This window comes from Melozone crissalis, unplaced genomic scaffold (genome assembly GCF_028551555.1).
Source record: "Melozone crissalis strain CALT ecotype California unplaced genomic scaffold, PUWL_Pcris_2 ptg000027l_1, whole genome shotgun sequence".
Taxonomy (NCBI): Eukaryota; Metazoa; Chordata; class Aves; order Passeriformes; family Passerellidae; genus Melozone; species Melozone crissalis.
Genome location: NW_026535805.1, coordinates 79,883,999 through 79,904,371, shown reverse-complemented (window position 1 = coordinate 79,904,371; position 20,373 = coordinate 79,883,999).

The window sequence follows — 20,373 nt, the reverse complement described above, 5'->3', positions numbered from 1 at the left end:
TTTCAAGACAGTATGATCAGGAGACACAATGAAAAATAAGTTTGTTTAGCTAGGATCAAAATGATATAAAAAGAAATAGAAGTTATTAAAGAGAACTTTATATTCCAATTTCCAGCATTTATAGAGGTAGCCCAACCTTCAAACAATTTTAACTCTGTGTTTATGTTAAGTAATAACAATTGTATCTTTAAATTTGAGACACTGAACTGAAGCACCCCTTTAAAGACAAAGAAATATGGCTGTCTCAGATATCGAGTAGAATGATTATATTAAAAGCATTAGTAAAATTCTGAGGCATGATTTCACTTAACCAGTCTATGAGACTACCTAGTTTATCTGGGATGAAAACTTTGCAAGGATATGGAAGAATGTGAAATTATTTTTGCAAACATACGTCAATTTCAAAGCAGTCCTTTATCTGAAGACATGCTATTTTTTCTCATATCTTCTTTTGCAATCTAAATTTACTAGTTTCCAGTTCAGTAACTATTTAACTTCTTTAGCAACATATATTTGAAGAGAAGATAAAGAGATAGAAACTTATATGTTGGAATAAGAACTGGAACTGTAAGTGGGTTTATAAATCAGAAAAATTATGTTACATTAGTTTGTGTTTTTTTTTCCTGTATCTCCATAGTTTTGTTCTGTATAGGAGCAAAGTATCTGCCCTGATCCCAATTGTAACAGGAACTGGGCTGCCCTTCCATAGTTACTGTGTTAATGCCTACAGGGTTGAATAAAATGACAATCATATATATTTTTCAAAACCAAATCAGAAGTGAAAACTCTACACACAAAATTGTCTTTACTAGGTATTTTGGGTTAAATAAATTAGGACTAAAAATTTAATATGGAGCTGATAAAATAGGAGGATAAACTGAAACTCCCAACCAGGATCCATTCAAAAGTTAAGAAATATAGACAACATCAAAAGGAGCATCTGCAGTACAAGTAGACTAACATAGAGAATTTAAAGATTATCAGGAACTTGGTTTTGTCACATTTTAGACAGGGTGTCAAGCAATTCATCATCACACTGCAGCACCTGTGAAGTTCTTGAGGAAGATGTAGGACTGCTGACTTATATATTCTGAGAGCTCTTTGGAGGACTCTGGTATAAATACTGGGCACACAGAGCTTGTGTAGCTCATGGTTCTCCCTGGCAAAACTTGTCAGATATCCACTGAACCAAATTCTATTCCAGTTACTTTATTGACAATATTTCTATGATGCACATCTATAAAGACACTGAAGTTTGTGACACTCTTTAGTTTTATCTCTCTCTTTTTGGTGGTTAGGTTCTTGAATGCCTGAAGGAGATCTGATATATGCATTACCAGAAAATAACAGCCTTTGAACAAGATGAGAACTCACTGCTTTACATTTTGCCAGCTTGCAACATATTCATGAACTTCTTATCAGAACTCAGTAAGCACAGTGTGAAACCTTGTATTTTTAAAAAATGATAAAATTTCGAACAAGGTCCTGCTCTATCCCCACCCCCTCAATGAAAGAAAAAAATGAATTGTCTTTTGATTAACAGATATTTCTTTCAGCCCATGCTATATGTACTATATATAGGGACTTCTGATTTGTCTTCCTTGGCAAAACTGCTCATTTAATGATATCATTGTTTATTTTGCTTTGAGAATTATTTCCTCCCTAGAATAAATATTGAGGTGTAAAATGCTGATGTCACTATAAAGCATGAAAGAGATACAGCAGATCTGGGAAAAAATCCAAAGTGCTTCAGACTGACTTTTCTGCCAACCTCAAGCTTTTTTACCCAACGTTCTCAGTCCTCAAAAACACAGAGACATCTTCAGAGATAATACAGGCGTAATCTGAAAATATTGGGCTGGTGTGATTGAAATGCAATATGTCAGCTCCTTTTATCACAGTAGAAAAAACCCCAAACTCTATCCAAAATTCTTTTCTAAAAGATTATGTAGCCATTTATTATAAATTTTAAAACCACAATTTTGTAGTTTATTTTTCCCCATCAGTACTAGATATTTATGTCTTTCCCAGCACTATGCATATTTCAAGGAACGTGTATATGGGGCCAAAAGAGGAACATATTTTTGTAACTGCTTTCTCTTTATAAAAGAGTTTCAAAGTGCAATCAGCAAAGCTACATGCAGAAAGCAGACATTTAAATTCCACCATTAGCAACAAAAGTGTTGTCAAGCAGGTGTCTTCTGAGAGAAACCTGAAATCTGTGGGATTCCAGTACTTTCACTGTAAGTTATGTAGCCAGAGAAAATTTCAGAGTTTAAGCTAACCTAGCTGACATAGAAAATGAGGAAAAGATTTGATTAATTCTAAAGCAAGGACTTATTTTTCTAGCTATATTGAACAAATGAAAGGAAACATGAATCTATACTTGTGAAATTAGGAAACGGCCCAATAAATGGACAGAATATAAATTCACAATTTCCATGAGGAAAACATAGGAAAAGAAATTTGAGACAAATATAATTCTGTAGAGCACAATTCTGCACTGTGGATTTATGAAAGTTTTGAAGTTGTTTGTAGTTCTCACTACCTTTTTTGTAAGGTCTCGTGCTAAGAGATGTTTTAGCAACCTACCAGGAGCTCTTGGAAGCACTGCTGAAATCTCTGCTCAGCTTTCCTTAGTAGTTACCCCTTGAAGCGGTAACATTTATTTAGTATGCAGCCAAGAGCCACTTTCTGGAAGATGTTTGTTGCTTCTGAAGATGAACATTTATTTTTAGTCAGAAAGGATTTTCTTTCTCGTGCAGTAGGCAGATAAGGTCAGGACATTGATTTAAGGCAAAATACACAGTGGCTTGTAGGGAGGGGACAGGGAGAAACTCAGGCCACCCTCTGCTAATGGAGGTGCTCCCACCACTCCAGCTTTTGTATTCAGAGGGATTTCATCCATATTTGGGAGGCACCTCTTGCTGGGACAAGATTGTACATGGTAAAATCCCATGTATGCAGTGAGCACCTGGTACATTCAAGTATATCTGTGTTCCTTGTATTTTGTGTTGACTGAGTTAAGTGGCTGAAAGTGTGGGCTCCTGAGACAGTCCCCTGAGAGAGCTCAGGGTCTTCCTTGTCCTGAATTGAGCTACCAAGGCCACTGCAAGAAGCTCACTAAACAATTGTGAGAAACTAAATCGGGTTGATTAGGACTGATTTATTTTCTGGTATTGCTAAACATGATACCTACTTTGTTTGGTCTTTGAACTCTCCAACCATAAAATCAAATGAGGTTTTCATCATCCTTACTGCAGTCACTGGCTGAAAAAACCTAGTCATCTGCGTATTTTTAAAGAGGTCTGGTTTAGTTCCAAAAACAAAAGTGTGAGCATTTCTTTGCACAGTGAAACTGAAAATAATAAATGAGTATTTAGGAAGGTGATATCTGAAGGAAAAATACTAGATTTGTTCTTTATTAGTTCCTTTATATTGAAGAACCGAAAAATACAGGCATTTTCTTACCTTCTATTTGACTTTTAAATTAGAAAATCATGGCTTTCATAGTTAGGCAACTACTGAAACAGTGAAGTAACAATGTCATAACAGCAAGAGAGTAAAGTTTGAATTACAAAGTAAAAATAATCAGTCAGGAATTTAAAATGCAGGGTTTTTTGTTTGTTTTCAGGTGCCCTTAAATAAATTTGGAGATAAAAAACTTGAAGAAAACATTTAGTACTCCAACTATTCCTTTAAACAGATGAAACTTTAAATTTACTATTCTGAAGCTCCTAAGAACTTCTAAGACAATGAAATAACAGAGATGATTTGCACATCTGATATGTTTTAAGTACTAAAAGCTGAAAAAACCCTAATATCTTCTTTTAAAATTTTGCGTTTTCCAAAATTGATGTAAAGAACTTTCAAAGGAAACAGAGCTACTTTCAGCCATAAACTTTGATAAGTCTACTTACATATTCTTTGTCTGGGAAATCAGATTGGGAAACTTCATTTAACAGATTGTCACCAGACAGACTGAAGTAACCAGACAGGTCAGACAAGCAGCCTGGTTATACCTGACTAGCCCTTTTTACACCCCAGCCCACTTGCCACTCTTTCTCCTGCCCACCTTTATCCCTGCCTTTCTCCACCATCATCTTTTCCAAAATACAGAAGCTACTCCTAGTTATTTGCTTGCCAATGGTCTTAGTTTTGGTACCAGAGAAAGCTGAATTTGGTATACCTATTGTGACTACCTAGGTAATATTTTCCTTTTACAGTTTTGCTAATAGATAATTCTGGTCTCATCAGATTCTCTTCTCCAATTTCATATTCTGTTAAATTATCTGTGAATTTTTGCCATCAGTCATAATCCTGCTGAACCATCTGTGAAATCACCCATACCTCATGGCACTATCTGCAACTTGCATGAACTTCTAACCCTAATATGGCCATCAGTTTCTTACTCCAAACCCAGTAGTTTCTCATGAACTTTACATTTGTCTGAACCTCAGCCCACTAACATGAAGATATCTAAACCAGGGAATGAAACCTCATGCCTAGCAGCTGATGGCTGGATTACCAATTTACTGTTTTGGTATGATAGAGTCTGCAGTGATTATAAAAGAGGACAATTGCTGACATCACCACTTGGACTCCTTCTCTCAAATTGAATCTTACCCCTTGCAACATTATTTGAAAATCTCCAACATCTTCAACACCTAGAAATACTGAGGGAGTGAACAAAATCAAAGTCCTGAAGGGCTTCATATACTACAGAGATACAAAAGGCCTTGAGCGGATTTAATTCTGAATCATACTGTATTTATATGAACCTCATCCCTTGAAGCCAATTTTCCACCAACCCATCTCAACTCACACTGTTCAGCTCTACATACAAAGTTTTTTTTTTTCACTTTCTCTAACCTCTGTCTCTTGAGATCAGTTTTCTCATAATCTATTTCTTCAAACCTTAAACTACAAGAACTCATGAACTAAAACCTCTTTTCCTCAAGTGGGCCACAGGCTACCTTTGCAGTAATAACTTATATGTTCCTTGCTGTGTCCCCAGACACAGAATGTAACTGGTAGAAAGCAACGTATACCTATGTTGGTAAAATGTTTTAGCCTCCAGAAGAGCATGGCTACATGCTAAGTGCATTGGAAATGGTCAGTAGAGTTTTGTAGCTCCTAAAACCTCATCCAGAAATAATTTTTGAGACCTCTAGTTTACACAGATTGAAAATATGAGACGTCCTTAGCAGTTTAGCTGCAGAGATGATTGAGTTTCAGCACCCAGGAGTATTTCAGGCACTGTTTAATCTACAAGTAGAACAACAGCCATATGGTCTCCAACAAGAAGTGCCTCATCATTCAGTCTCGTTAAACTGTAGAAGAAAATGTAAAAAAACCTGCTTACACTGACCAGGAAAACCTGGAGCTGTTTGCCCTCTTGTTTCAGAGGAGTCTCTGGAAGATTAGGATAATCTTCAGCACCTACACATGATTAGAGAGATCTAAAATGACAACACAAATGTAGCACAGGAAGAATGAAAAAGGGAAAAGGGAATTTTTTTTCTATGCATGATAAAAAACAATTCCTGAAAAATACTAAGAAAGCTGCTGAAGATATTTTTCCCTTTTCTTGTTCAACTGAGGTTTGATTAATTAGAGGAATACAAAAATTCTTTGAGCTCTAAACCTTACCAGCAATTTGTTTAGCTTTAATGGACATTCAAAACAGTGTATTGAAAATGAAAGATGAGCTTTCTATTTTTCAAAGGAAGAATGTGGCATATGTATCTGTATTTATTCTATGTACACCTAATCTAAGCCATTACATATGTGTCATCAGTTTGTCTGGGGATAAATTGATGGATAGGTGGAAATCAGCATCATAAGTTTGCTGACTGAAAGCCCCATACTAATGTGGTATTGATTTACAGTATTTAACAGAGCTTATTTCACTTTAAGCATGTTCTACACCTATAAAATAACTTGGTTTCTTGAGTTACTCCTGGCTCTCTGTTTGAAATGCATGCATTTTCATTTACAAAAATGATGACTTTTGCAACAATGCAGTGAGTTCCTTGGACAATGAAAATATTGTACGGTAGTGGGACAGTTAACACTTATTACAGAAGTACAGATATAATCTTGCCAACCTTCTCTCTGTCTGCTCTAATCTTCCAGCACAGGAGATGCAACACATATGTCTTTAGTAGTACTACAGAAGTACTACTCTTGCGAACATTAGTCTATTTCCACATTTTTCAGGTAAACCACTATACAGAATAGCAATCACATTTTGAGGAACAGCACACAGACTCCAGAAGAAACCTGGATGAAGTACTCTGCAGACAGTTCAGTAGAACACTAGATATTAGCCACATTTTAACACGTGGAGCCAGGAATCTCAAGGTATCAATCCACAGAATAAAAGTGCAGTCACAACATTGTGAAGTAAAATATAGACAGTTTACCTTCAGTGACAATGCAATATATTGTTCCTAATTATCTGCCAGGATGGCATTTATGGTCTAGCAAGACATCAGGTGTATTAATTTTTCCTATCTTTTTCAGCTGGAACAAGACATATATTTTAAATCACTGATTCCAATCTGCTTCTGCATTAAAACTCTGTATCTAAATGTAACCCTTTTTCTAAACACTCAAAAATGTATCTTAAAAAGCTCAATTACCATCCTGACAAATTAAAAAAACAATTTTTTTTTCATAAGATTGTGCAATTTTTTTTGGAAATTTATAAAAACAATACTCCCTTTTTTTTTTTTTTCTTTTTTTTGCTTTTTAGGTAATGCAGACATTATTTTGAAATAATAAGATCTATTTTTTCTATAAGACTGTATGCCTGAGATGAGTTTTGGGTTATTTTTTACCATTTTATAGGTTTTTACATGTTATTCATATAACATGAAATTAACATACACACTAACAATGCTACTCACTGAGAAAGTCTTGAACCCTACAGAAAAAACTATTTTTTTGGATGCTGAACATGAGGTGACAAATGACAGAAAAGGCAGTGTTTACTTTTTTGTCCCATTGAAAATCCAAGTTAATATAAGTTAGTAGACTTCCAATTATCTTACACTTTGAACAGTACAATGTCATTAAGTTATTTTCTTTTTGTTAGATATTTTTCCTGTGTAAAATCAAGCCTATCAAGGTTCAGCTCTCAACACATTTGTAATTGGAAGAGGAGAGGCAAACCCTAAACATTGCCATTGGCCTCCCTTGTTATCATCAAATACAAGTGATTTGTTTCGATAGTGCATTGGAAGCAGGAAGGAAGAAGGCTGTCATTGTTACTATGTTAGTTAGACCTCACATTTTTCTAACTTTTTCTAAAGGGACTTCAGATGTAGTTCAGCCTATGAAGGAAGAATGTTGAGAATTGCACTCTTCTCTCCTATACCCTGTCAGATCGTACACAACATTTTAACCTCAATCCAATTTTCTTACTAATTTATCTGGCAGCCAACCAATACCTTTTAATCTTTTTTTTTTCTTTTTTTTTTTTTTTTTATTGTGATACTCTTTTCAGTGAGAAAAAGTTTCTTGGGTGTTAGAAATTTTATACTTATATAAATAATGTTTACTTACTTTTAAGTAGCATAAGTGACACAGCTAAATGTTTCAGGCTACAAACCTCTCAGAAATAGAACTTTAGACATATGTCTTAAGCTTGAAGTGGATGACACAGATTCATAAAGTTGATCTTAAAAGAAGAGCAGAAATACTTCAGACATTATCTATAACAATAGGCACTGTAGAATCTGCTGCCTGCTTCAAATGATAAATTCCAAAGACAGATCATGGCATAGCATCCAAAGTATGAATGTGGAGTGACACTGCATTTGTATAGACTTCTGTTTATATTCTTAATTTGCATCAGAATATGTGAGAGATGAAGTTTCCTCACAGCTTTGCCTTTGAATAGAGGAGTAGAGATCAATTCTTGTAACAAGTGAAAGCAAAGTCATTCAAATGCCTATTGGCAGTTCTCAGATTGGAAAGGAGCAGATACGCCAAAATTTAAAGACAACTTCTTCTGATTAAAATTAATCTTAATATTCAAAGCCTATCTGATCTTCTTTATTAAAAGAAATCATTCCACACATTCCCAGTAATTTATTGTAGTGATGTACAGCCAGCTGATATGTGAAAACATTCCTCACAAAGATATTCTCTTTAAAACCCATGTGAGTGCTTCAGTGCAGCCTATGAAAATATTGTTGTCCTGTACCTTTCCCCACAGCTGTATATCCAGTGTAGTATAAACAGAGTCTGTGGGGAAGAATATTTTCATCAAGGTTGAGGAAAAGGCTGAAGTATGTCACGCCTTCTTTGCCTCAGCCTTTAACAGAAAGACTGGTTATCCTCAACCAGAAGATAGACCAGACCCTGAGCTGACAGACAGGGATGGGAAGCAGAATAGACCCCTGTAATCCAGGAGGAAGCAGTTAGTGACCTGCTGAGCCACTTAGACACCCATAAGTCTATGGGGCTGCAGAGGATTCACTCAAGGGCACAGAGGAAACTGGAGAAGAGCTCACTAAGCCTTTCTCCATCATTTGCCAGCAGTCTTGGTTAATCAAGGATGTCCCAGGTGACTGCAGGTCAGCCAGTGTGATGCCCATCTACAAGAAGTCTCAGAAGGAGAATGTGGGGAACCATAGCCCTGTCAGCCTGACCTTGGTGCCAGGGAAAGTTATAGAACAGATTTTCTGGAGTGCTGTCATGCAGGACAACCAGAGTATCAGGCCCAGCTATATCAGTTTAGGAAAGGCAGGTCTTTCTTCACCAGCCTGATCTCCTTTTATGACCAGGTGACTTGCCTAGAGATTGAAGGAAAGGCTGTGGATGTTGTCTACCTGGGCTTCAGTAAAGCCTTTGACACTGTCTCCCACAGCATTCTCCTGGAGATGCTGACAGCCCACAGCTTGGACAGGAGCACTCTTGGCTGGGTTAAAAACTGGCTGGATGGCTGGGCCCAGAGAGCGGTGTTGAACGAAGTCATATCCAGCTGGCAGATGGTCAGTACTGGGGTTCCCCAGGGCATAGTACTGGAGTGAGTCCTGTTTAATATCGTTTTTGATGATCTGGATGAGTGGATGAAGTTCAGCCTCAGAAAGGTAACAGACAACACTAAGTTGCGCTGCAATGTTGATCTGATGGAGGGCGGGAAAGCTGTGCAGAGGCATCGGGACAGGTTGGATTGATGACTAGCTGCCAATGGTATAAGGTTCAACAAGGCCAAGTGCCAGGTCCTCCACTTGGGCCACAACAAGCCCAGGCAGCACTACAGTTAGGGGACAAAGTGCCTAGAAAAGGGCTCAGGGGAAAAGCCATGGGGTTCCTGGGTTGACAGCTGGCTGAATGTGAGCCAGGGTGTGCCAAGGTGTCCAAGAAAGCCAATGGCATCGTGGCCTGTGTTAGCAACAGTGTGGCCAGCAGGAGCAGGGCAGGGATTGCCCCTCTGTGCTTGGCACTGGTGAGGCCACACCTCAAAGTGCTGCGTTCAGTTCTGGGCCCCTCATTGCAAGAAGGACACTGAGGGGCTGGAGTGAGTCCAGAGAAGGACAGTGAACCTGGTGAAGAGTCTGGAGAAAAAGCCATATGAGGAGACGCTGAGGGAACTGGGGATGCTTGGCCTGGAGAAAAGGATACTCAGGGTAGACCTTACTACTGTTTATAACTACCTGAAGGGATCTTGTAGCAAGGTGGAGGTCAACCTCTTCTCTCTGGCAACCAGCAACAGGACAAGGGCAAACAAGCTGCACCAGGGGAGGTTCAGGTTGGTCAGCAGCAAGAATCTTTCCACTGAAAGAGTGGTTAAGCATTGGAATAGGGTGCCCAGGGAAGTTGGAGTCACAATACTTGGAAGTGCACAAGCAATGAACAGGTGTGGCACTTAGTGCTATGATTTAGTTGTTTTTGGTGGTGATGTGGTGTTTGCTTAATAACCTTGGAGGTCTTTTCCTGTCTTAATGATTCTATCATTCAATGTCTTCTTTTACCCTATCTCATTGAAACTTTAGTTTTCTTTTGGAAGAAATATTTTTTGTGTGAGTGTTAAACAATGTCTGTTTTGACACTTTATTGTACATTGTGGCTTCAGCCTAATTTGAAAATTTTAACTACACAATCAAAGTATCAAATAGCTTTGTAACACTTCTTTGTTGTTATACCATACCTAATATTCCTGGCACTTAGACAAAGATGCATAGTTTCATTCTGCAATGTCTTTTTCTTCCTGGCAAATATTTTTTTCCTTAATATGTTAAACTACAATGTATTTGATTGTCTCATAGTCTTTAAAATAAAAATCAGCCCCCCCCCATCAAAATAGACAGAGATGTTAGGTAAAAGAGAGTAGACATATTTTTAAAGTCTTTTACTAACAAAATTTATGAAGATTATTAATTTTGACTCTGACATACATCTGTGGGTTCACAATCAGCCTTTTTACTGTCTTCATAACTATATATAAATGATTGAATCATCTACCAATATACCTCAAGAGAGATGGCAGAGAATAGACATGGCAGTCATGCTGACATCAGCACAACATCTGGGATAAATGTGTTGATACCTGTGAAATTATAAAGTTACCAATGTGAAGCAGCAGCTTTGTCTCCTTGTGCATGGGTGGTCCTCAAAGGAAAATCTGCAAGTTGAATCTCTGGGCATTTTCCTAATTCTCTCATCGCTGTTTTGTAACACCGGGGGAAAAAAATGTGTCCAGTAGCTTGGCATTATCCATCATCCGGACAGTGTACAGTTGGGAATGACATAGATCTGGTGCCCAAAAGCACTGTCTGACTAAAATAGAACCTGGTTTCCATTCATCAAACTCTTAAAGCATTATCTCCCACTTACTGAGCAGGTGGATGAAGTACAGAAAAACCATAGCACAGTTTCTGTGGTAGTTGTATTTTTTGTTGTATTATAAATCCATATAAATAATTTTCATCTCTCAGTGTGTCAGGAACAGGTGATAGTGAGACAGGTTGCCAGCACAGCTATTTGAACTTAAATTCCAGTTTAACTACCATTCAATAGGCACTATAGGAGACAGAAAAAAAAAAAAAAAACAAAGCAAGAGGGGAGAACAGATATAGGAAACTGCAACTTATGAATATTTGTCTTCCAAGTAGCAGAAAATTATTAGCACACTTTTTGTTGATAAAGAAATTCTCCAAACCAGTAACACCAATATTTACTGACAACATTTAATCTCTTCTTGGTTGGAAAATCCAAGATGGATGCTATTCTAAGTGGAAATATATTATTATTTGCTTGTAGAGACGGTAATTTGTAAAACTCACACTTTTAAGGATTTTTGTGGTTTTTTTGTTGTTGTTTTTTTGTGGATTTTTTGGTTTTTTTCTTTTTTTGCCTGTGTAATCACTTTTCAGCTCCAGCTGCTTGTTTGCATCCTGTAAAACAGTAACTTCCTCCATGGGCCAAGTGATTTCAGTAACACTTCAGGCCTTGTCACCTGTCCACAAAATAACAGAATGACAGATCTGCTGAGGTCAGAAGCTACCTCTGGAGTTCAAGTAGTCCAACACATCTCTGCAAGCTGGGCCATCTACAGCAGGTTGCTCAGGACATGTCCTGCTGGGTTTTGAATAGCTCAAATACATGTACACATCCTCTCTGGAAAACCTATGCTGGTATTTAACCATCCTCATCAGAGTGTTCTTCTAATGTTTAAATGGCATTTTCTATATTTCTGTTAAACCCATTGTTTTTTGTCCTTTCATGAGGAATGACTGCAAAAAGTCTGGCCCTATCTCCCTTAGTGACTCCATCAGGTATTTATGTACACTGATAAGATGCTCCATGAGCCTTCTCGAGCTTAAACAATCTCAGGTCTGTCAATCTTTGCTCATATGAGAAGGGTTATAACCACTTTACCATCTTTGCTGGACTTGCTCCAGTACGTCTGCACCTCTCCCATACTGGGCAACCAAGACTTGCACCTGATACTCCAGACATGTCTCACCAGGGTTGACCCAGAAGGGAAGAATGATCTCACTTGAGGTGCTGGCAGTGTTCTGCCTAATGCAGCCCAGGATGCTGCATGGTTGCTGGCTTACATTTAATCTGTTGTCCATGAAGACCACCAGGTCTCTTTTTTTAAAGGCTGCTCTCCCATAGTCAGTCACCAGCTTATCCTGGTGCATGGGGTTATTTCCCCTCAGGTGCAGAACTCAGCACTTTCACCTGCTGAAGTCCATAATGTTCCTATCAGTCAATTTCTCCAGCCTATTCAGCTTCCTCTGATGGGCAGCACAACACACCTTTGGTGTTATCGACCACCCCTCAAGGGTTTTTATTAGATGAAAATTTTAAAGCTAATTTCTGTAAGTATTCCTGCATGCAACTTTTTTTTTTCATGAACAGTCACAATCATAAAACTGAATAGCATTCATTCCCCCCAGCGGGCAAAACTAAAGGAACATTGTGCAACAAATTTTTAAACATTCTGACAGACAGCCACAATGGAAACTGCCTTGTTCTCCTGTTTTAACTATTAATCATCGAGCTGTGAGATGCTCTTGCTTGGATTTTTCCCTCTGTCCTCCATTCAGCAGGAGTATTTGCATCAGCTATACAGTTTTCCCATTCTGGATGAATTCGCTCCAGTTTCTATAAATATCCCTAGTGCACTTGGCACGTTCTAGTGATACAGAACTGCATAAAGCCTCTATCCAAGCATATTAAATAACATAAAAATTGATCACATTTGAACATATTTTCTTCATTTTATACTAAATAGAAGGTTATAAAATCAAAAGCCACTTGATTTACATTTCATATTGCATTTGATTAGAAGTCACTTATACACAAAGAATTACCTCCAGACATAGGAACAAGTTCTATACAAGCCCTATAATTGAATTTTGCCAAGCAAGGCTCTTGACATGTCTCATCCATTGGGTATTTCTGCATTGCCTTCTTGGTGGTGGTTCTGTGCTCCCTTTAGGGATAATCTGGCTTTCTCACCACTTCCACAGCATAGAGGAGACATAATTGCAGGGATTTCAGTGGAGATACTTCTGATTTATCCTGCCACCAAATTACTGCTGTTAAGTGTCCTGGTTCTGGCCCAGATCAGTGGGAGAGGACAGGACCAATATATCGTGTTACTTCATACCCCATTATATCATTGAAGGGGTGGGGGAGGGAGGAGTGACTCTGTCTCACTTCTGGGAAGGATGGCAACCCTTTCTGGTGGAACAAAGTGTGGCAGGGTGGGGAACCCATTGCCCATTGTTCATTGTCTGGGGTACTGCAGTGAGCATTTTTGGATGTGAATAATTCCCTCTTTTTTCAATGTTTTTGTTATTAATATTGTTTTCACTGCTCATTTTCTTGTCTCATTGCTGTTTCCATGAAATTATTCTTCTCTCAACCCATGATCTTTGCTTCTTGCAACTCCAATTCTCATCTCTGGCTACTGGTGGAGAGGGAGGGAAAAGCGGGGTGGGGTGGGTGATGAGTGAGTGATCAGCAGTGTAACTTGGAAGGTCTTGGTGAAAGAACTAAATTGGGAGTACTATTCCAAATCCATGACATTAAGTCCCAAATTTCTCTCACAAATAAACAATTTCCATGAGGTTTTAATCTACCCCTAGCTAAAAGCAAATTGCTGTACAGAAAAGGGTAGACAGTGTTTTTAAATGATTTTATATTTTTTCCTTTCTTTTTCTTTCCAGAAATGGATTTGAACGGTTGTTACTGTAGCAAGGAAATAGCAAGTAGAAGAATAGAAGGTAAACATTTTCCAAAATAAAAGTGCTGTAGGCTTTTTTTCTCAGTAAGCATCTTTAATGTAATAAATGTATGTATTTTTGCCACCTAAGTACGTAAAATGATGGTACATTAGTTTATAAATTCTCTCTAAGTTTTTCAGTTTTTCTGCCTCATAGTTAGGACTTGCCATTTGCATTTTGAATTGAAAAGTACCATTTACATATCTAGCAATACCATATATATCTGCTGGCACTGAATGCTATTAGAGAAGTGGGCATATAGAGACCCAACAGATTTATTGCTAATAGTTTGCTGATAATTTAGCAGAGCTTGAGCCTCAATAAATTCTAATAAGTGTCTAATTTTGAGAATCTGAGAAATCATATGCTTAATATTAAGCATATGTATGAGAGAATTTTTGGAGCTGGATATCACACCATCTCTAGTCATAGTCTGAAAGTAATTAGAACTACTTTTTCCAGTTGTGTTTCTTTCCAGAAAAAGAAAACAAACCACATCTGTCTCTATTCAATAATCAATTACACCTGTGCATATTTAGTATGCTGGATCTATATATACAAAACTATAATTATTTTTTAAAAAGTTACCTATAAATGTGGAAGCCATTAGATACTCCTAGAAATTGCATTTTGCTAGAAGTAGACATTGGAAAGTTTGTCTCTGGTAACCTTCTAATAATATTTTTTTTACATCTTTCTTGTGTATCTAAAGAAATCAACCACTCTAAGCTGAATTTAAGAAAACATAAATGTATTTCTTTCAAATGTTATTGTCAACTATAATGCTTTACAACTTGGGTTTTACCCTGAAGCATGTCCTAGACATCAAAGGGTGAACTGACAATGTGAAGTGTGGGAAAGCATCTCACTATTCCCATTAACAGCAATAGCAGCAGCACTTTTAATTCTTCATTGATCACACTGACTATTTCCCCCTCAAGAGTCATGAAAGCCAAGAAACTTACTGTGAGAGGTGAAACCCTTGTAATGGACTACTTAACTAGATTTTGATACCTGAAGAGAAAAGAAAATGAAATTTCAGGAGCTGTATTTAACTGATAACATACTACATTCCAAAGAAGGCTATACGAGGATAAGCAGCAATGTTAGAAAAATGGTCCTGGAAGCAGTAGTTGTACAGGAAGATAAAATATAAAAGATAAAAGCAACAGGTTGTTACCCCTGGGACTGGAAAGAAGCATTAAATTGCTGATGGCTAAACATAAGAGTGGTTATTCTTGGATTCCTACTCATAACAGAAGGGTCTCCTAAAGGAGCTTACATTTTAAAAGCCAAGGAAAAGATAGAAAGCCAGGCAAGGAGGTACAGCAGCCTTTAATGATGATCCAGAAAAAGGAGAAAGATAAAGTGTTCCTGCCAATCTATTATAGGTGTATGTAGGAGGGATAAAGGTAAGTGTCAGTGAAGGACCTTACCTGCCTGTAAATGTGTGAGGATGGGTAATGGGAACTCTGCTTTTGCAGAGTTTGGATAGAATGCTAGTCCTGTGTTATTGAAAAGACAGTTCTGCCGGCAGAATTTAATCCCAAAATTTCATCTATGTCTTTTGTCTACATGCTCACTGCATATTCAGCCTGCACATTCTCAGCCATGTCAGCACAAGAGCCTCTCCTTTGCAAAACTTGTCATTTAATGCATCACTTCTACCTTATTGCAATAATTTAGTGATCTTTCCTCATTTAAAAAGGTACTGGAAATATTTTTTCTTTAGTCATTAGTGGTCTTTTCTGTTTAATTTATATTGGTTGATATTTACTGTTGATACCTATCCTCTTGAAGTTTTTTATGTATGGCCATATGAAAGTCACTATCAAAATACGTATAGATGTTCACATGTACATATTGACATAATTTATTCAAATCTAAATGTAAATTTAAGGTCCAAGACCCATGTTTAACCTAATAAAATATGTTCTTACTTTAAATCTTGAAGATCTTGGAATTAATGGTAAGATTTAATAAGGGTCTTAATGACCAGATTAAAGGTCATTTAAAATAAAAACGGCCTGAAATTGAAATTATGTATTCCATTAAAACAAAATAAGAATGTCAAGTTGTGCGTGTAGAAAATTCTGAATAGCACTTGGCTAATTTTGAAGCTAGAGAAATGAGACCGATACCATACTTGTTTTATTTTGAAGTTTCTTCTGATATATGGATTTAAGTTTCTGGTATGCTGTATCTAGTGTTCAATCAGTAAAAAATACAGATGCATACTTCCCTGTTGTTTCTCAGCAAGATAATCACATCCTGAAATGTAAGACATCTAATTTAGCTGCTTGGAGTCACCTACTGACTCTGTAAGAACCAAGGATTTCTTTCAGATATTCTTCTTCACGCTCTAATGAAACACCTGAAGTGAGTGATAAAAACAACTTCCCTCTTTGGCTTGATTCAGACAATTTCAAAAAGTCAGTGACATACCACCAGAAGCACTCAAGAACATAACTGGTTTGCTTCAACCACACTTGCTTATTCTGTGACAAAATTTGCCCTTTGAATTTTCCTAATTGTGAAAATATATGAAAGTATCTGTGTTGTGAGGGTTTTTTGTTTGATTTGTTTTGGGGTTTTTTGGTTTTTATTTTTTCGGGGCGGAACTCTTTGGGTTTTTTAAAGGTAAAATCCAGTAAAACGGTATTATATTCCTGAGAATATCCTATTCTTTGCCACTTTTTTAACAGCAAAAAAATTGCTTTTTCCCTAAGGGTGTGCAGTTCTTCCAAGTTTTACCAAAGGCAAGTGTCTGACTTGAGGACAAGATGGATTAGTTTATTTCCAGTTTTAGGTGAAAAGTTCCTTTTTTTAATATATATTTTTCTGAATAAAATAATGTTTCCACTGAATTCTGATGATTTCAGCTCATTGATTGCACCTTCTGTGCTTAAAACATGTGTCGAGCTTTGCTCTCAGTTCAAGAGTCAATACTTCCAGTTGATTCCTCTGGGATGAAGATGGAGCTCAATAGCTCAATATCTAATTCTTTCCCTGATAGTAAAACACATTACTCAGACAATGGAGTTTTCATCATCAAACCATAAACAATTCAACTGAGTCACACAGGAATAAAAATGTTATTTTTTATTTTGGCACATACTGTACAAACAGTTCCACTGTTTTTGTCACAGATACAGGAAAGGATCCCTGAATGGACACAAAATAAATAATCTCTATTAGGTAATCAAGATGGGAAACTGATACTGTTCTTGTTTTAATCAATCCATGAAATGAAAGCGATTATAAAGCACACCAGCACAATGTATCCCCATGAGCCTCTTGTAATTGGGATGATCATTTAATTGGCACATTCTGTTTCCACTGGGATATGCTGTTTAAGAGGGATCTAGTTTACTCAGCAGTTGCAGGGCTTGTTATATGATCTCCTCAGCTGAAATTACTTGTATTGTGATGAAAAATGAAAAAGATGTATAGACTTTTCGTCTTTATTTTGTCAACTGCTCAAACTACAGGAGCTTTATTTCTCATATTGAGCTGAGGGAAAAAAAAAAGGCAATTATGCTGCTCGGAAGGAAGGTACATTTCTCCACTGTTAAAAGGATCAAAGAAAAATTCTTCAGTAACTGTATTGTTATGCAGTACAACCAACATAGCTATACAGCAGAGGGATGAACAGTGAGAAAGACAAAGAAAGGGTAATAAAAGGGGGAAAATGACTGAAAAATAAATCATTGAAGGTAAGTAGTGATTCTTGCAAATAGATTTGGATTTACTTATTTATTAAAAGTACAAATGAAAATTTAAATTTATGGAAATAGCAGAATCTATTTTAAATACATTTCAATATTATGTCAAAGGCTTAGTATTGCATTACTTGTTCTTTTTTCTCCTAGCAAGGTGGGTAAGGAGGTATTAGCATAAACAAACTCACATGTTCATTGCAGAGGGGTGGGACCAGATGACCTTGAAAGGTGCCTTCCAAGTCATCAGCTTTCAAATCCCAGCTGAGGGATAAACCCTTGTATAGCTACTGTAACTACAGGTATTCACTCTACCTTGCAAGAAGCCTTCAGTTAACAAATCAAAGAAGTATCCCACATGCATTTTCTGTTCTCTAGCTCACAGATTCATTCCAATATAGATTTAAAAAATATAAACAAAACCCAAAACCTTGCCAACAAAAACAAACAAAATTCTATTTGTGATGAAAAGAAATTACAACTAATAAGGGCTAGAATTTGGCTTATACAAAAGGTATTTTACAAATAAGTGAAATAATCACACATCTGTCTGCGAGTCCCTGAAGATAACTTTTCATACTCCTTCAAAGGTTTCATTTTCAATTAGTATTTCCTAAACTTTAATTTTGAAAATTAAAGTACAAAATAATCCTGAGCTACATTGTGAAAGAAATCTGTTTATTTCTGCAATCTGGAAGACCTGTTTTCAGAAATACTACTTGAAAATAGCTTAGAGAAAGGAAAAAAAATTTAAATATTCTTATTTGACTGGGTAAAAGAGTTGAAGTCTACTCTGGAAGGAACAGAAACTTGATAGAACTAATTTGGTATTGGCAAAACAACAGAAGTTTGTGATAAAATAAACCAGACTGCTGTTACTTCCACTCTTCCCACACCTCTAGTAGCATCCTCTGCCCTGCCTACATCTCTAAGCCAAGAGGAAAAACCTTGTATTTCAGTTGTCACTTCTGGCTTCTACCTACATACCAGTAACCCAGAGGATTTCCATATTCCTTCTCCACTACAGGTACAACCCATTGTACCTATTTTGTATTATAGCAGCTTAGGACTGTAGGTGTCATGTTAAAGTGGAGGCAGGTGATATCTTATCAGCCTGCCTTTAGTAGATGTTATTCACATGATTTTCACCTTCTTTGTGTAATTAATACTTAACTGCAGGGTGCACCACATGTCCCTCTACAACCTTAATTGTCACTCTCACCTTCTCTCATTTCAGCTTCTCTCTGCCATTTGCTGTTTGGATACACTCACTCTGGGTTTCTGCTTTGTGTTTTCTTTCATTTAACTTGTTTCACTACACATATGCTTTCCCAACTATCAGTCATTTTGCCTGCTCCTGACATCTCTTAGTAGAGAAGATGTATCTATGAAGGCCACACTTGCACAATATATCCAATCTAAAATTCCTAGTAGTTTAACAAGAATGTCATTTCAGAAATGTTGAAAAGCAACACTGAAGTAAATAGCATCTATGTCTACTCAGTAGCTAAAAATCAAGTACTGGAGGCAGATTTATGAGAATAACTCTGTGTGTATGGCCTTGTAAACAAAGAAATGAACAAGAACAGAAAAATGCGAGATGAAGGCACAGGGAAAATAAAACGATAATTGTTCTGTCATACTTGTTCTCAAAGTTATGCTACATTTTTGTTTTTCAATTTTTTAAAAAATAATCTTTAACTTTTCCAGGAAAATGATGACATTAGTTGCTGTTTGCAGAAAGGTAGTTTGCTGCCAAATTAATATCAATATCAATATTATTAACAAATAGACACATAGAAAACCCTGAACTGGTCGTATGAAATCCTTGGCTTTTCAGAGATAGCAAGTACAAAATATTTTATCAGTGAAATTATATTAAAACAAGAAATACTTTCTATTACTTTAATCAGGTACACCAAGATTTCATGAAACATTCAAAAAAATTCTTTTAAACTTGAACCTTATTTCAGCTATAGTTAGCTCAGATTCAGAGTAATTAAGTGGAGTCATGGTGGTAAATACCTAGAGCTATTGATTTAGGAATGAAGTTCATGCCTTTACTGTGAAGAACAGTATTTTCTTTGTGTTTGCATCTGTTTCAAGGTATGTTGTTTGTTAGCAAATAACTATTTTTCTTATTTCATGTGGATACATGTAATGTTTACTATTTATGATTTTTTAGCACAGAACATACATTTATATCTGTACAAAAATATTTGTATACTTAGACTTTATTTAAATCTATATTCAATTTTATTAAGATATTTTTTACCCAAAGTTACTTTGACTGGACCTGATGATTTCTCCCACATGCTGTCAATTGTGTTTTTTCACTCAAAATCACTCTTCAACTACTCATGTAATTTAATTAATTTATTTACATATATACTTAGCAAATAATGTCGGTTAGACTACACAATACTTTAAATGTCAGTGCACAATGTCTGTATTTTGCAGTCACTACCACATTTTCTTTAAGATACAAAAGAGTAACTCTCTCAGGATCTACAGATTTTCAGGTCTCTGGTGAACTGATCAATACAAAGTATTATCTTCAAAAGCAGTTCCATCCTCCCTCATTTTCACGTGCTTCCCTCATTTTAAATTCAATCACATTGAAAAAGAAATGAGTGACCAAGAAGGGTCACTGTGGCTTATAGTTTTAATTGCAAAATGTCATAGTGTTGGTGTTCTGCTCCCTTATTATACACAAATGCACCAGTAGCTTTGCTTTTCACTGCAGCAATTTCCAGAAGGGATTTAATAGTTTTTTTGACATCAGAATATTTAGGGTTTGGGTAGACACCTGCTCTGAAGCTGAAATGCAGGGAAGCTTGCTAAGTATTTGCTTGTTAAAGCATTTTTCTAGCCATCCCTTTTGTGTTTGAAAATCA